Source organism: Protopterus annectens, chromosome 6.part0 (genome assembly GCF_019279795.1).
Source record: "Protopterus annectens isolate FY-2018-M chromosome 6.part0, PAN1.0, whole genome shotgun sequence".
NCBI lineage: Eukaryota > Metazoa > Chordata > Ceratodontiformes > Protopteridae > Protopterus > Protopterus annectens.
The window spans coordinates 1,193,077,430-1,193,096,188 of record NC_056737.1 but is presented as its reverse complement, the minus strand read 5'-3'; the positions used below and the strand labels follow the sequence as shown (position 1 = coordinate 1,193,096,188).

The 18,759-nt window shown below is 41.9% G+C and overlaps 1 long non-coding RNA gene across 1 annotated transcript in view; it reads left to right on the top strand.

Moving 5' to 3' along the window:
* Positions 1-12,804, top strand: part of LOC122804098 — a 77,658-nt gene extending 64,854 nt beyond the window's left edge. Inside the window, exon 3 of the long non-coding RNA XR_006365177.1 lies at positions 12,784-12,804. This is a non-coding gene — a long non-coding RNA (uncharacterized LOC122804098). The remainder of the gene's footprint in view (positions 1-12,783) is intronic.
* Positions 12,805-18,759: the final 5,955 nt, after the last annotated feature.

The window sequence follows — 18,759 nt, the reverse complement described above, 5'->3', positions numbered from 1 at the left end:
TCATCACAATGCCCCCTATCACATTGTTGAGCATCACCATCATCATCATCACAGTACCTGAATCACATTCTCAAGCATCATTATCATCACAGAACATCACAGTATCCAAATCACATTTAGAGAACAACATCACAGTATCCAAATCACATTTACAGAACAACATCAGAGTACCAAAACTGCATTTACAGAGCATCATCATCATCACAGTACCCAAAATAATATTCACAGAACATTATACTGTCCAAATCACATTTACAGAACAACATCAGAGTACCAAAACTGCATTTAAAGAGCATCATCATCATCATCATCACAGTACCCAAAATAATATTCACAGAACATTATGCTGTCCAAATCACATTTACAGAACAACATCAGAGTACCAAAACTGCATTTACAGAGCATCATCATCATCACCACCATCATCTTCATTATAAGTTCATAGCTTCATAGGTAAGTACTAGGCTATCTGCCCAAGGGCATCTATAAGCCTAGCCAGAATGTGTTGGCTTTTGCCACCCCTCTTAGATTAGTTCCCTGTGCCTCGGTCCAGCAGAGCCATTAGTTCCCTGTACCTCTGTCCAGCAGAGCCACTGCAGTGATCCCCGGGGTAAATTTTCTGTTTCCCATCCACTCATCAAGGTTTCTCTTGAAGAGTGTTAGTGAGGGGATTTGCCTAATGTAGATTGGAATCCTGTTCCAAAGCATGGGGAGTATGTGGGATATGAATCTATCCCTCCAGCATGTCCTATTTATCATTGTGGTGAGGTTTAGATCCCCAGAGTATGTGGCTCTTGGTGATTTGTTTTTTTTTTTTTTAGGTGGAGCATGTCCATTAATTCTGGGTTGGACATGGCCTTGTATGTCAGGCAGAGATCACCTCTTAGTAAGCGGTATGAAACTGAGTACAGCTGGAGTTTCTTCAGTCGGGCTGCATAGGGCATATGTTTGAGACCAGTAATCCTCTTGGTGAGGTACTTCTGTGGTCCTTCCAGCTGTTGCAAGTGTTTTGTAAGGTACATCCCAAATGGGGCATTGTACTCTATGATGGGTCTGATGAGTGATGAGTAGAGGGGCATAACCGCTTTTGTTCTAGATGCAAACCCTTTTGTGATTAGGTGGGCCACATAGAAGGATTGTCTAACCACCTTGGCAATATGATTATCAAAGGAGAGATTACTATCTACTTGGGTCTCCAGATCCCTTATTACATTTTCTGTATTTAAGGGACTACCACATATGTGGTAGTTTGCAGGTACTTTGTTTTTTCCATAGGGGATGACTATGCACTTTCTGGCATTTAGCTTGAGGCCATGATTTTGACACCAGGTATCCATCTCAGAGAGACCCTTCTGGAGGATGTTTGTATCAGCTAGAGAGTTAATTATGTCCCCCAGTTTGCAGTCGTCTGCAAACTTGTTCAGCCATAGTCCTCCTGTGCTTGCCTGTACCTCTGAGAAGTATATACCAAACAGGAAGGGTCCCAGGACTGAGCCCTGGGGGCCTCACTTGTAATTGGTTTAGAGTCGGACCAAGAGCCTGCAACTGTCACCATTTGGGTTCTATCCATGAGCCAATTGGCAACCCATCTTGTGACATAGGGGTTTATGTTCAGGCTGGTGAGCTTGTCTATAATACCAGAATGGGGAATGGTGTTGAAAGCCTTTGCGAGGTCTAGGCAGGCTGTGTGGACCTCCTTTCCCTTGTCTAAAGTCTTGGTAACTATCTCAAAGAAGTCCACCAGGTTTAGGAGGCATGATTTGCCCTTAACAAAGCCAAACTCGGTAGGGTCCAATGCTTGAAGGTTCCCAATGTCTCTGTTAATGAATTCCATGATGGTGCGCTCCATAGCCTTACAGACCAGGCTATTCAGGCTTATAAGGCGATAGTTTCCAGGGTCTGTTGTGGCTCCACCTTTGTGGATCGGGATAACTGTTGCTGTGTGCCACTCTATGGGTATGTAGCCTGTAGAGAGGCGGCTGAGTTTGAACAGTTTGTTTAGGTGAGGGGTTAGTTAATTTTGTAGCTTATGTAAGACACAGCCTGGGACACCGTCTGGTCCCATTGAAGCTGTATTTTTGGCTTTGGATAGGGCTGTTTTAATCTGTGTGTCAGTGATTGCCAGGGCACTACATTCTTCTGGTATGATTATGGGCCCTTTAGGGGGTGAGAGGGGGGTGAAGTTTGCACTAAACCTGTCTGGCAGAATGTTGGCAATATCAGTCAGTTCAGTGTATTTTGTGCCATTCTGCACTAACTCAGAGCACATCTGAGAGTTTCCACTTAGGTTCTTGACACAGCTAAAGAACGCTTTGTGGTTAACTTTGGAATCCTTGGCAATTTTTCGTTCAAAGCTAGCCTTAGATGATTTTATGAGGGATCATAGTTTCTTGCTGATACAGATCAGGGATGTCTTTCCTTCTTGGGATTTTACTCTTTTCTGCACTAGTTTCCTCCTTCTATTGTATAGCTTGTTTATGGCAGGGCTCCACCAGACTGATTTCCTTTTCTTGGAGGAGTGAGTCTTGGTTTTGCTTGGGATAGCACAAGCCATGCATTCATGCAGGTGCTCATAGAGTGCCTTTGTAAGGGATTCAGCAGCTTGGACAGCAATGTCCTTTAGCATGGGGGCTGTGAACCTTTCCACCTTGGTCTTAAGTAATGCGAAGTTTGCTTTTGAAAGTTTTTCACAGTGGTTTACTTGATTGGGGGTGGGGGGCGGAATATGGATATCCAGAGTGATTAGTCTATGGTCTCATCTAACCAGCGAGAGTTTGACCTCCGGTGTAGAACACCGATCTCCCATGTTGGTGATGACCAGGTCCAATATGTTGTCACCTCTGTTGGGGGTGTTGATCAGTTGATCCAGGGCATTTGAGTTTATAAATTCTAGGAAGTGTTTGGCAAGGGAGTTAGTACTTGAGTAGTTCTCCCAGTTAATGTTTCGGTAATTGAAATCACCCAATATTAGGGCATTTGGTAGGATCTTCATATTTTCCAGTGTCTCCAGAAACGTGGAATGGGGGTCCTGGGTCATGGCGGGTGATCTGTAGCAAGCTAGAATTTGAATTGCAGTTTTGCCCTTTGTTAGTTGCACATGGATGCTCTCTGAGGCATTGTGCTGTGCCACTAACCTGGAGGTGTGGGTATCCTTGATGAATATGGATACACCCCCACCTTTTGTGTTTCGTTCCAGGTACTGTGGCCGAAAAGTATGGTATGAGTTATAGCCTGGTAGTGCTGGGGTGCTCTCTAGAGCCTTAAACCAGGTTTCTGTTACTGCACAGATATCGATGTTCTCCATACTGAGGAATGCTTCGAGTGCATGCATTTTGAGGTTTAGACGTCTGGCGTTCAGTAGCATTACCTTCAGTTTTTAGTTACTTGTGCTATTTACAGTGGTGGGTTTGTCTTTTTAGCCTTGTCTAAAAAAGGCACTATGGGGGCAGCAAAAACATTGACCAGTATTTAAAAGCCTAAGGGTGACAGGTGCAAGCTATCTCTTGTGAAACAACGTGGCTTATCGAGCGTGTTATCCCAGGTGGACAGATACTGGATCCCCTTTGAATGACACCGGAAACTTAGCCAATTGTTGAAATTGATCATTTTTTCTTTATACTGTGGCATCATTCTTGGTGAGTGCAGGATGCTACTCAGGGTCAGGGTCATACTGGCCTGGGCTATGTGATCAGAGAGCTCTTCCATGTCTTTTCTCATGTAGTCCAGGGAGGTACATCTCAGGTCATTCATACCAACATGTACAATGACAGAGTCGTATTTGTACTTGTTCTGGAGTGACCTGAGTGCATGTGTTATGTGGCAGATCCTGGTGCCCGACAGGCAGCTAACTGTAACCTTCTCCTTGTCCAGCCTAGTTAGTGGGACATCAGTGTGCCTGACTATAGAGTCACCTATTCCTAGTGTGTTGGGTATGTTATTTTGCCTTAAGGGCTGTGATGGCGTAGTACACTGATTATGTGAAGTATCTGTTTCATGGTTTGTGACTGGGTGTGGAGGTTGCTTGGGTCTCTGCTTTGGAGGTCTGTTGCTTTTGCATATTTTTTATTTAGAGCCTCCAAGTATGTTTTTGTGTATTTTATGTGTGTTATTTGCCGGTGTTGGTTTAGTAGGTCTATGTGAGATTGGTGGTGTGTTGCAAGCATTTTCCTTCTCCTCTTGACTATCAGTTCCAGTCTTGGGTTGAGAGAGCTTTGCCTCCAGTTTAGCTGTATAATTGCATCTCTCACATATATTAGTGTTTGGTGGTAGGAGGAGGGGGTTGTCTGTGTACATGAGGCAGTTGTAACATTGCTTCAAAATGCCTAGATTCACCAGTTGGACTGGAGAGTACACCTGAAACTGCCCTTTGGACATGCCTGAATAGGTAAATTGACCTGTTTTACTGATTAGCTGGTAGGGACGAATAGAGAGCCTTGTCCGTCTGGACAGTATAGGGGGTCTAGTGCAAGGGCTAATTAGTGCTTGCTATGAGTTTTGAGCAAGTGCTGGGATGTGAAATAAATGGTTTGAGTGGTTGGTTAAGTTGAAAGTTTGTCTAGTTCCAAGGGAAAAATTGAAGAGCAGACTTTGTGGGGCAGGGAATAGTTTAACCCTAGCTAACAGGCACTGCCCGGCATGCAAAACTGCGCAAATTCGATTTTTATAGCAGGGAAATTAAAGAGATAGAAGTTAGCCCAAAATGTCCAATAAACTACTAACTTCTGGGCTACATCACACAAGGCACACAAATTTCAGAAAGAAACAGATCAAATAAGCAGGCACAATAAGCCTTTAACCAGAAATTCCCAGCTCAGAAGGGCAGAATCTAGCCTCTCCTCCCACAAGAGTGCAGACTACAAACCCTTCTTAATGTAAAATAACTGGCCTGAAGCCAAAGTGCTTAAACCAGCACTAATGTGCTTTTAGAATAATAGACACTGAGCCTTCGATCAGCAATTCCCATCTTAGAAGGATGTAAGCTACCTGTCCTGCCACAACAATGCAGTTCACAAACCTTCTTAATGTAAAACGACTGGTTTGAAGCCCAAGTGCTTAAACCAAAAGGCTTAGAATAACAGTTACAATTTAATCAGGCTACTACCAAGCAGTAATGAATGCAGCAGAATAATACAATTGAGTACTTTTAACAAGAAGCATAAGCAAAATAAGGTAATAAAGTGGGAATAAGCAAAATTACAGCAATATCAGATGAATAAATTGCATTTTTGTTATATATATAACAATACAAAATGAGCAAACTGACAAACAAATTACTCAATTAACCAGTGAAAAACTCAGAACTGAGCCCATTTCCAGCAGTCTTCAATCTGACAAGTTCTAACTGCGCACTCCTGCCACTGGGTGCAGGGGAACCTTCTCCAGAAACAATGGCCTGGATTAGTGCTTAAGTTATACAAACAAAACTAGATTCAGCAGGCCTGAATCTAGTCTACGCTACAGCAGACAAGGCACACCAATATCAGAAAAACAATTCAAATAAGCAGGCACAGTAGGCCTTTAACCAGAAATTCCCAGCTCAGAAGGGCAGAATCTAGCCTCTCCTCCCACAAGAGTACAGATCACAAAACCTTCTTAATGTAAAATAACTGGCCTAGAGCCCAAGTGCTTAAGCCAGAACTAATGCACTTTTAGAATAACAGACACTGAGCCTTCAATCAGCAATTCCTAACTTAGAAGGATGTAAGCTACCTGTCCTGCCACAACAGTGCAGACCACAAACCTTCTTAATGTATAACAACTGATCTGAAGCCCAAGTGCAATAACCAAAAGACTTAGAATAACAGTTACAATTTAATCAGGCTACTACCAAGCAGTAATAAATGCAGCAGAATAAAGACGATTGAGTAGTTTTAAGAAGAGGCAAAAGCAAAATAAGGTAATAAAATAGGAAGAAACACAAATACAGTAAAAGCAGATAAAGTGCAAATTGTTTTTTTATATATAACAATAGAAAACAAGCAAACTGTTTAAAACAAATTACCCAATTAACCCGTAAAAAAAACACAGAACTGAGCTCTGTCCCAGCAGTTTTCAATCATCACCATCATCATCATCATCATTACAACCATCATTATCAGCAGAAGCATCACAGCATGATGAATCACATTCAGAGAATCATCATCAGCGATCCCCATATCACATTCACAGAATACTATCACAGTACCTCAAATCACATTCACAGACCATTTCACAGTACCTAGATCTCATTCATAGAGAATCATTATCAGAGATCCCCATATCACGTTCACAGAACACCATCACAGTACATTAAATCACATTCACAGAAAGTGCATCACAGTATTATTTTATCACATTTATAAAGCATCATCATAATATCACAAAACACATTCACAGACCACCATGTCAGTAAGCTAAATAACATTAACTGAGCATCATCATCAGAGATTCTCAGATCATATTCACAGGATGTCATCACAATACCCCCTATCACATTGCCGAGCATCACCATCATCATCATCACAGTACCCAAATCACATTCTCAAGCATCATTATGATCACAGTACCCAAAATAATATTCATACAACATCACAGTATCCAAATCACATTTACAGATCAACGTCAGAGTAACAAAACTGCATTTACTGAGCATCATCATCATCACCATCACCATCATCATCATCATCATCATCATCACCATCACCATCATCATCATCATCATCATCATCACAGTACCGAAAATAATATTCACAGAATATTACGCTGTCCAAATCACATTTACAGAACATCAGAGTACCAAAACTGCATTTACAGAGCATCATCATCATCATCATCATCACCATTATCACCATCATAATTATCACCATCATCATCATCACCATCATCATCACCATCATCACCATCATCATCATCATTATCACCATCACCACCATCACCATTATCATCATCAGTAGCATCACAACATGACGGATCGCATTCATAGAGGATCACCATCATAACAGTACCCAAATCACATTCACACAGGATCGTTACTACAGTACCGCAGATGTCATTTACAGAACAATACCATGACAGCTGCATGAGAAATATTCAACATACAGATGCTTGGCATGCAAAACTGTAAACACAGAGGTGTACCTTGGGGATATAGTAACTAGCTGTAAGAGTTTGAAAGTGTTCATTCACTGCACCCTATGAAATCGTTTCTTTTATATACTAACTCAGTGGGGTTTGGGGTTGGCATAATTGTTAAGGTGTTTACCTCACAAATACAAGGTATATGGATCGATTCTCACCATTAGTTACTGGCTGGGAATGTAATGGTCTGCAGACTAATTGCAAAGTCTATGAACCTGAGATAATTTTGCATTTGAGCAAGTGGAATTCTGTGAGATATGACCGTCTAAGAATTAGTACACAACCCTCCTATCTAGCATCACAGTACACCACATTTCATTTACAGTGAAGCACCATGTCAGTATCACATTTGCAGGGGGCACCATCACCAGCTCTACCTCTCATTTGTACAGTGATACCATGTTATTACTTCACATCACATTCTTAGAGCAGTAATATCCCTGTGTCACACTTCACATTCTCAGTACACTACTGATGCAGTACACCACATCACATTCAATAGACACTACCAAAAAGCACCATGTCAGTATACATTAATCCATTCACAGAGGGCACCATCACCAGACCTACTTGTACAATGATACAATGTTATTACTTCACATCACATTCTTAGAGCAGTAATATCCCTATGTCACACTTCACATTCTCAGTACTCTACTGATGCAGTACCTCACATCACATTCAGTAGGCACTACCATCACAATGCATCATATTCACAGATATGGATCATTGGATTGCTTCATATCACATTCACAAATCTGGATCATCACATTACTTCATACACATTCACAGAACGATATTATGCAGAACACAATCCTGGAAGAGAACCATCACAGTAAAAAAGTGTCAGCTGGACACATTGCCCTTTTCCGGAACAACCAAAGAAATGTCTGATTAATGACTTGCTCAGAGTCATGAAACAGACAAATAGAGACTATATGTAATCAAGCACAAAAATTCTGTGGGATCAAGGTATAACATGGAACCTCTAGGTAATTTGGTCATGTTGACTAATGTCACCAAATGGACATGGATATTTGCCCGTGAGAATGGGTTGAGGACCCAGCCTGCTCTGACCTATGCCAGGGAGCCATGCTAACAGTAGGAAGGGTTTATGTGCCCCTATTGGCAAATGTGTACTTGCCATAAAGCCTAACAGTCCTGAGTCAATTAGTTACTGGCTGACCTGTGTCCAGTTGACCAGCATGGCTTACTTGGGATAGCTCTGTTGAGTGAAAGCTGGACTTAAAATCAATCAACCTGCGAAACATGAACTAACAATTGCTACACTCATTGTAGGTTCACAGACAGGGTGGAGTTTGGAAGGGGATGACATGATGGCAAGGAGGAGGCTAGACATCCTATGCAACCAAGAGACAAGATGGAAAGGCAGTGACACAAAGGCACTTGGCTTGGGTTTCAGAGTCTACTTCTCAGGAGAAGGACAGGCTAGAAATGGTCTGGGAATTGTGGTGAGGGAGAGGCTTCAGAAGACAGTGAGGCATGTCATCAGAATTACTGACAGACTCATGGCTGGCTCCAGTGTATTTATAGTGTTTATAATCTCTAGTGTATTTACTGTATTTATAATCTCAGCCTTTGTCCCACAGCAGGGTTGCGAGAGTGAAGAAGAGTGCATTCAGTCAGCAGTTGCAGCACCTAATGGATAAAGCAGGGCAACATGAACTGATGTTGATAACGGGTGACTTGAATGCACATATCTGGACAGACAGAACAGGATATGAGGACTACCTGGGTCCACATGGGTGGGCCACCAGGAATAAAGAAGGAGAGGCCATTCTAGACTTCTGTCTGGCAAATGGCTTGATAGTAGCCAACACATGGTTCAGAGAGAGAGTCAGAAGATCACATACAGCATGAAACACAGGTAGACTTCCTCCTAGTAAAGAAAGGAGCACTGGGGTCGAATCAGTGATTGCAAAATCATCCCCAGTGAAATTGTTAGCCCAGAGCATAAATCACTAGTTGCCACAATCAGCTATGAGCAGTGGACAGAGAAGGCTCTAAGGTCAACAGAGACCTGGCAGAAGACCTGGAAGTTGACTGGAGGGAAAGCACAATCATTCAAGGAAATACTCACGCCTATAGCACCGAAGGAAAAAGAGGAGATAGGTGGAGTTAAGGAAGAATGGCAGCATTTCAAAAGAGCATGTGTGAGGACTACAGACCAGATATGTGGCTGAGTCAGCTAAGGAAATAAGGTACATAAGGAAAGCTGGTGGTGAAATGCAGAAGTCCAGGAAGTCATCAAAAGAAAAAAGGAGTGCAGAAGGAAGTGGGAGACAGAAAAGACTGACCAGGCTAGGAAGGAATACTGGTTGACTAACAAAGAAACTAATAAAGGAGTTGCAGTAGCAAAGAACAAGGCATCAGGGGCACTGTACCAACTTCTGGAATGTAAGTCAGTAGATGGCACAAAGAAATTATAGCAGGTTACAAGGCAAAGACAGAAAGATAAAGGGATGCCAGTGTAACCTGCTCACCAGTACACAGGGCATCAAAGGCAGATGAAGGAGTACTTCTAACAATTTCTGAATGAAAAGAAAAAACATAGAAAAGGAGGAGCCCACCATAGAAGAAGAGAAAAGAGCATTAAGGAAAATAAAGACAGCGAAAGCAACAGGCTCAGATGAAGCCAAAGCAGACATGATAAAGGTGCTGAGTGAGACAGGCGAGAAACGGCTCCTGAAAGGTACTTATCACAATGCGGAGAGAAAGACATATCCCAAATGGCTGAAGAATAAGCATACTAATCCCAGTGTTCAAGAGCAAAGAGAACATTCACAACTGTGGCAGTACAGGGGTAACAAACTCCTGTCACACTGCATGAAAATTCTGAAGATGATGACTGATAAATGGATATTCAGAGTGACAGAAAGGAAGATGGGAGATGAGCAATTTAGATTCAGATCGAGATGCAGTGCAACTCACCCAATGTTTTCAGAGAAGCAAATAGTTGAGAAGAAGCTAGAGTTGAGGAAAGAGTCCAATTGGGCATTCCTAGACTTGGAGAAAGCATATGAGAAGGTCCCAAGAAAGCTGATTTGGGCAGTACCATGGCTATTTGAAGCCCCAGAAACACTGATAGAATTAATGCAGACTGTGTACAAGGCACAATAAGTCAAGTACGAACAGTGTTTGGTCTCAAAGGTGGAGTTCCCAGTGGGAATGGGTTTGCACCAGAGCTCAGTTGTGAGCCCACTGATGCTCATAATGGTGATGGACTACATTACCAAATAGGTTGGAGGGGACAGCTTAACAAAGTTGCTGTATGCAGACAATGTGGTATTACAAGCAGACTCTGAGCAAGAACTTCAGCAAAGGATAGGGAAATGGAATGCAAACCTGAAGGGACATAGGATGAAACACAGTACAGCTAAGACAGTAGTAATGGCAGCAAATTGGAGAAACCAAAATAAGATGAGAAGTGAGACAGTTGGGAAGATTGTGGACCAGGTAAATAGCTTCACGTATCTGGGGAGGGGTGGTTGAGGAGAAGGAAATTCTGAATAAAGAAGTCAAAGCTAGCAGTCAAGTGGCATAGAGTGTCAGTTGTAGAGTGTGACAGAAGAATGCTAAAGAAGCTGAAAAGTAAGGTATACAAAAAAAGTGGTGCAACCAGTACTACTGTATGGTACAGAGACCTGATCAGTAGATGCAGGGCAGATGAGGAAGCTAGAGGTGATGTAAATGAAGTGACTAAGAAGGATGGTAGGATGCACACTGTGGGACGGATGAAGAAATGATGACATAAGAGCAGAAGCCAAAGTAGCTCCGATTGTAGAAAAGATCAAATAGAACAGATTTTGGTGGTTTGGGCACACGTTCAGAAAAACAGAAGGCAATCTGATGAAGGAGATTTTGGACAGACAGGAAGAAGGTAAGAGGAAACAGGGGCATACAGCAAAGACTTGGATTGTGTGAGGGAAGATCTGTGACAGTCAGGCGTGAGTGTTGAAGTCAGGAGTGTAGCATCGAATTTTGAGAGATGATGACAGTTAACATGGCACCCCAAATCCCATGTACAAAAATGGGGAAAAGGGGGTTGATGATGATGATGATGATGATTATCACAATGATTCACTGAGAAGTACATGACAGTATCTGTGAATCATGTTCATGGAATGGTACCATTACAATATGCATAGACTACATTCACAGTGTAATATCATTACAGTGAGCCTACATCAGACTCACAACTATCAGATAATCCCTACGTCACATTCACTGAGAAGTACCATGGCAGGAATTACACCACGTTCACAGTGCAGTATCATCACATTGTGCCTACATCACACTCACAGTGTATTGCCATCAGATAATACCTACATCACATACACTGAGAAGTACCATGACAGTATGTGTGAATCATGTTCGCAGAGTGATACCATTACAATATGCATAGGCCACATTCACAGTGCAATATCATTACAGTGTGCCTACATCAGACTCACACACATTCATTGAGAAGTACCATGGCAGTACATGTGAATCATGTTCGTGGAGCAGTATCATTACAACATGCATAGGCCATATTCACAGTACAATATTATTACAGTGTGCCTACATCAGACTCACAACCATCAGATAATACTTACATCACATTCACTGAAAAGTCCCATGGCATTACATTTGTATCATGTTCATGGAGCAGTACCATCACAGTATGCATACACCATATTCTTAGTGCAGTATCATTACAGCATGCTTACATCACACTCACAGTGTAGTACCATCAGAGAATACCTACATCACATTCACTGAAACGTATCATGGCATTACAGTTGTATCATGTTCATGGATCAGTTCCATCACAGTATGAGTACACCACATTCACAGTGTAGTATCATTAGTGTCCCTACATCACACTCATAATGCATTATCATCAGATAATACCTACATCGCATTCCCTGAGAAGTACCATAGCAGTACATGTGAATCATGTTTATGAAGTGGTACCATTACAACATGCATAGACCACATTGACAGTGCAATATCATTACAGTGTGCCTACATCAGATTCACAACCATCAGATAATACCTACATCACATTCACTGAGAAGTACCATGGCAGTACGCTTGTATCATGTTCGCAGAGTGGTGCCGTCACCTTAAACCACATATCTTTCTTGGGTGGCATAAGCCAGGGAACCTTGTTGGCTAGGCTTATGTAGGCCCTTGGGCCAATAGCCTAGTATCTACCTATGAACCTATGAACCTATGAACCGATGAACCTATGAGCAGTACTACGCAGTGCCCTTCAGGGTTTACAGAGCAGCATCATTTACTGTATTTGCATTGCATATGACAAGTAGTCCCATAACAGTACCCCTGCAACTTCGCATTCCCAGAGCAGTCCCATCCCTATAATCCATGACCTACTGTCATGGCAGTACTGATATTGTATCTTTATGTGTCATTGAAAAGATAGACCCATCATAACATTAATCAGATTTGCAAATGATGAAAACATTTAAATGATGTTTATAGAATGTTCATGACTCATCATTTCTTTAGTGTTTCTAGAAGCAAATTTAGCTTTTAGGATGCCATGTCTCTGTATGTTTTTCTCTTTCTGTCCTTCTGTTCATGATAGGAGCATACAATTATATGGTTGCTTTAACCCATTTTTTCTTGTTTTTACAGTGGTCCGTGATCTTCATGAAGGTAGGCTGACCTTATTTTTATTTCCTTGTCTTAAAATTTTTGTATTACATACAGAAAGTTTTAGTGATTAGAACTCATGCAGTTTTTTCAGTATTAATTACTTTCAGTTTGTTGAATATTTTGAAATATAAGTAATATTAGTTCACTTTTTGTTGTTCTGTAAGAAAACTTCCCTGCAGATCCTCTTAATGTATGCCAACCCTAACTCTGCCCTGTCCCTATAACAACCCTAACCTTGTACTTTACCTTTGAAAAACCTTTTCCATAGCACTACCACTATTCAGATAAACCTTGCCTTATGTTTTTTAGGGAGTTTTTTTGTTTGATTGTTTTTAATGTAAGCTGTTTGCAAAAGCGTAACATTTCTTTTTATCTATTAAGTTAATGAAGATATTTTTAGTTAGGAATTTTTGTGTGGCAGTATTATGAACAGTCAGTATTTTGGTATCAAAACTGTAGTGTCTATGTTTTGATATGTCTGTATTTTTAAATATACATGGACACACACACACACACACACACACACACACACACACACACACACACACACACAGCTGTATCTATTATATATATATATATATATATATATATATATATATATATATATATATGTATATATATATATGTATATATATATCTATATATATCTATATATATATATATATATATATATATATATATATATATATATATCCACTCCACAGGCTTCAGCAAGCTCTGCACGGTGTGCACAGGAATAGTGCAAGAGCTGCTGCAGGCAATATGGCTAATGGGCGAGCCAGGAATAAGCTCCTGGGATGTGCACGAGCGCTCCTGCACTATTCCTGCATGGACACAACCCCTGTATGCTAATTACCTCATTTTCTGGTAAAAAACATGCAAATGAGGTGAATTAGTGATCCAGGAAGCAGGCAGGCATCCATGCGGGAATAGTGTAGACTCCAGAAATGTATTCAGCCAGTAGGTGAACACATTTCTGCAAACTACAAAACGGAGGCATGACAGCTCATACAAACGCATGTATTAGAAAGTTTAGGCATGCCAAAGGCCAAATATATGGCCATAGGCATGAAAATTAATTTCAAAATTATAAAAATTTACTTTTTTTTGTCGATTTCAGCTGTTTAAGCATAGGGCCATGGTGCACAAACGAAATCGGCCTGAAAATAATAAAAAAACCCAGGAAATAAGCTTTTAAACCAAAATCATAAGTTTGCCATAGTAGTCAATGGCATGCATACTACAACAAGACCATGGAATAGAGGTTGCTAAGGGGGAAGGCTGAGTTTTGGTTTTGTAACCATGCATTAGCAGTCAATCCTATGCAAATGAGGGCAATGATACTGAATCACAGATTTCCCTTCAGTGCTAGATTGCACCCAACCATGTAGGTGCAGTAATACCATGCTGTAAGCCTAAGAACTAGATGACTTCATAAGGGGGTATGACTTCATAAGGGTGTGTGTCATACATGCTGTAAGCTTATTGGAGCTCTGTGACCCGTGTTTTCCCTTAGCTAAGCACAGCTAAGGAAGGGAGTGTGTCTGAAGGTGCCTAACAGTATTTATATTGCCTAAACGGGTGTGCATGCCACGCACCGGGTTTTAAACAAACAAAAAAAAAACAAAAACAGGAAATTGCAGCTTCGTTCACATCTGAGCACTGGGTTTGTGCAGCGCACCTCAGGGCTAAAACAGGAAGGGAATGGGAAGGGAAAACAGCAGTAGGAAGGCAATCAAGGAGAACTAGCATAGCTGGCAGATGGAATGTATCAGAATCAGCCAATTACACAGGCAGCAGACCAGCCCAGCCCAGCACACTACTATAAACTATGCAAACACATATCACTCTGGTTTTTCCCACAAACTCTACATCACTGGTGTACACAGACAGGGAAATGTTACCTAACAAAACCAACAAAATTATATGGGGCTGCTTTTGCTCTCATAAATCAATATGTCTGAAAGCAAGGAAACCAAAGAACAAGGCAGAAGCCCTCACAGTCCTAAACGCAATTTATTAAAACAGAAAATCACAGCGTAAGCCACACACATATGGTGGCTTCTTCAGAGGATACAAAGGCAACCAAACACAAGCAGTTAAATACTGAAAGTTAATTGAAGTCAACTGCTATCAATTAACCACAAATTATGCAACAAGATGCCTGCATTAAACTGAAGAAGTAAAATGCAAAAAGCCTCAGGCATAGTTTAAATACATGCTAAACTGTTGATGTAGTTAAAAGACTGTGACAATACAAAAAGACACAGTATTTTGGCACAGTCAAACCCAAGTAAAATTCAGTATATTTCCTAAGAAATAAAAATACACAAGAAAAAAGTGTCACAAAATCATATGTACATTTAAAAAGCAAAATGCTAAATAGTCATTCCCAAGTATACATTATTTTAAAAGGGGGAACGACATAATAAAACAAATGAATAACTTTTTACTAAAAATTGATATAAATTCCAAAGATGTAGACAACCCACATCTAAAGTGTGACCTTAAAATTAAGTAAAAGTACTAAGTATAAATATAACAAAATGCCCTGCAGTCCTCTGTCAAAGGCCTGTGTCTCACCCGTCCTGCCAATGTATGTTATCTCACGGAGTCCCAAATCACAACATAACAGTATACAGAACACAAATGCAAGGCCATGTCGACAAATCCCAGTAGCATGTCCACCATGTCCTACTGCATGAACTGGGGACCAACCCCTAAATACTGCTGGGATGAAGTGATAACTATAGGGATACTTATCAGATATCTCTTGAATAATGTTAGGAAGAGGATAGAATAACGGGGGGGGGGCATGGATGCCATGGAGTGTGTGAAGTCTGAAACTCTGATGTGAGCCCATACTGTCCCTGCCTGCAAACCCAGGACTGGGTGGCTACAAACCTGCTCATAAGCCACAACGTGAAGAGGAAATGACCAGATATATGAGCCCTGCCTCTGGGTAACCTGTGTGAATCTGTACAACTGAGATGTATGGCCACAGCAGGATATGGCCATTCTGTCACGTCGATAAATGTACAAGCATGGGATCCTCAGCCACCACAGCACCAAGGTGCTGGACCATTTACACAGACCCATCAGCAAGTGTCTGCAGCTCCCCCTCCAGAATGGCATGATTGTGCAAGAATATGTAGGCTGCAGGCCACAATACTGGACACAGCTTCATTCATCTTGTACTCCCCAGGAAATTACTGCGAGCCAAATATGTGACCATAGGACACACACATGCATGTCAGTGGGCCTCACATACAGTCTCAGCCAGCAGGACAGGTGTAGATGACCAAAAAGAAAGGCTGTGCTAAAGCCTCTGACTGATGGGAATGGAGAACAGCCCCCCTCCAAACCTACACAGACAGACTACAACAGGTCAGGCAGTTGGATGTTAGTTCTGAAGGGTAAGAAGTCTGAAACTGAAGTGTAGGTCAATAAAACCTAATATATGTACTACACTGATATGCCTCTATTCTGCATGATAGGTCAGAATACAGAATGAAATGGAGGTCAACAGACTACCTGAAATACCAATTCAGTCATAGAAAATGTTTACAGTTGTCAGATGCCCCCCCCCCCCACAATCCTACATAGAAATGTAGTAACATGTATGTGTGGGTATAATAACAGCGGAGCATAGATTACCTGAGCTGGCCAAACTAGCAAAGTAGATTGTTACACATGTACAATATTCAGGGTTCTGTGTGTTAGGTTGTTGTGGGTTGTATATCGTGTGAAAGTGGTCAGCATGTAGGCATGGAGAGTTGTGTTCTGGTGGCCTATGGCCAGTACTGTTGATGACAGGACCAAGTTCTAACAACTGCAGTGCCAAACACAATGCATCCTAGCAAGACCCATTCCAGCAGTAATCCATATTAATTGTTCATATGTAATATCTGTCACCATATGAAAGATGGACATGGCATGAATGTGGGCCCAGACATACACACAGTACACAGGTGGAAGTACTCTAGACAGAGAGTGTATAAAATATTACTGTTAAATAGATACACCTTTGGAATTGTACATACAAGTTAGCAGTACATTAGTTGTCTGTGTAGTATGGAATACTGATGTAGTCTGGCCAATCACTGGCAGACCACAAAAGGCACAGTTATGAAGTACTGAGAAACTGCTGATGTCCCTGCACAAGCCAGAATAAGGGGAATGCCTCACATATATCTAAGAGTCAGCTGCAAGAAGCTTCCATAGCGCACATGCACTCAGCTCTCCCCACTATCAGCCACAGGTTCATCACAGGTCATATCCCTGTTGTTGGGGATGAGTACAATATGACCCCCACTTCTGTATGGGAATACCCACAGAATGCAGCATGCTGAAGAGGTGTCCCATGCAGGTGTGTCGCTAGCTGTAAGCAGCACCCTGCCAGCATCCACACCAATGGATTAATAAGGACAGAGACTATTGCCATTCACACCTTGCACACCTACCCTGTCACCCCAGGGGAATCCAGTGGCTTGCAGCCTGGGACTGTAGGAGTGACAGAATGCAGTGGCCTGCTACAGATGGCCTGCATCACTACCAAATGCCCTGCAGTCCTCTGTCAAAGGCCTGTGTCTCACCCGTCCTGCCAATGTATGTTATCTCACGGAGTCCCAAATCACAACATAACAGTATACAGAACACAAATGCAAGGCCATGTCGACAAATCCCAGTAGCATGTCCACCATGTCCTACTGCATGAACTGGGGACCAACCCCTAAATACTGCTGGGATGAAGTGATAACTATAGGGATACTTATCAGATATCTCTTGAATAATGTTAGGAAGAGGATAGAATAATGGGGGGGGGGCATGGATGCCATGGAGTGTGTGAAGTCTGAAACTCTGATGTGAGCCCATACTGTCCCTGCCTGCAAACCCAGGACTGGGTGGCTACAAACCTGCTCATAAGCCACAACGTGAAGAGGAAATGACCAGATATATGAGCCCTGCCTCTGGGTAACCTGTGTGAATCTGTACAACTGAGATGTATGGCCACAGCAGGATATGGCCATTCTGTCACGTCGATAAATGTACAAGCATGGGATCCTCAGCCACCACAGCACCAAGGTGCTGGACCATTTACACAGACCCATCAGCAAGTGTCTGCAGCTCCCCCTCCAGAATGGCATGATTGTGCAAGAATATGTAGGCTGCAGGCCACAATACTGGACACAGCTTCATTCATCTTGTACTCCCCAGGAAATTACTGCGAGCAGATATGTATATCAGTCAGTAGTTGATGACATAATACATAACAGTGTAAAACAGTACATATTTCTGAGTATCTCTGCTAACACCAAAACCATGTAGCAGAAATAGCACAGATACAGTTAGTTACAGTATCCCACTATCCTTTGCCCATTGTGACTCCATATTGTCAACCTAGCTACAGATATCCTGCAGAAACAGGTTGCTAGCTATAGGTGTAGAACACAAATGCCTGCACTGGAGTGCAACCTACCTGGAATGGATTCACACATTCAATACAGAAGGTCATGCTGGGCATGCTCCCACACTTAGAGAAATGAAGCCAATGTCTGACAACAAAATACAGAAGGGTCATACCGGGCATGCTCCCACACTTACTGAAATGAAGCCCATGTCTGGCAACAACAGTAGACTATACATATCTGTCAGTCACAGATGCCTGTGCAAACCAGTCATGCTTTGCACATACATTGGATAGGAATACACACATATATCCAAGGACAACACATTATAATAGGTCAAACATACACAAACAGAGATGTGGGGAAGACAGAGACAGACAGTGACAAAGAGCTTCCTATCATGAGGCCTGTCCCACCAACCACACATCCAATTGGCCAATATTACATGATGTGCCAATGTCTATCACTGTAGACATTTGCTTCTGGTAGCCTTCAGCACTATAGTGTCTGTGGAGCTTGTAATAACTGTGTAACATGGTATTACAAG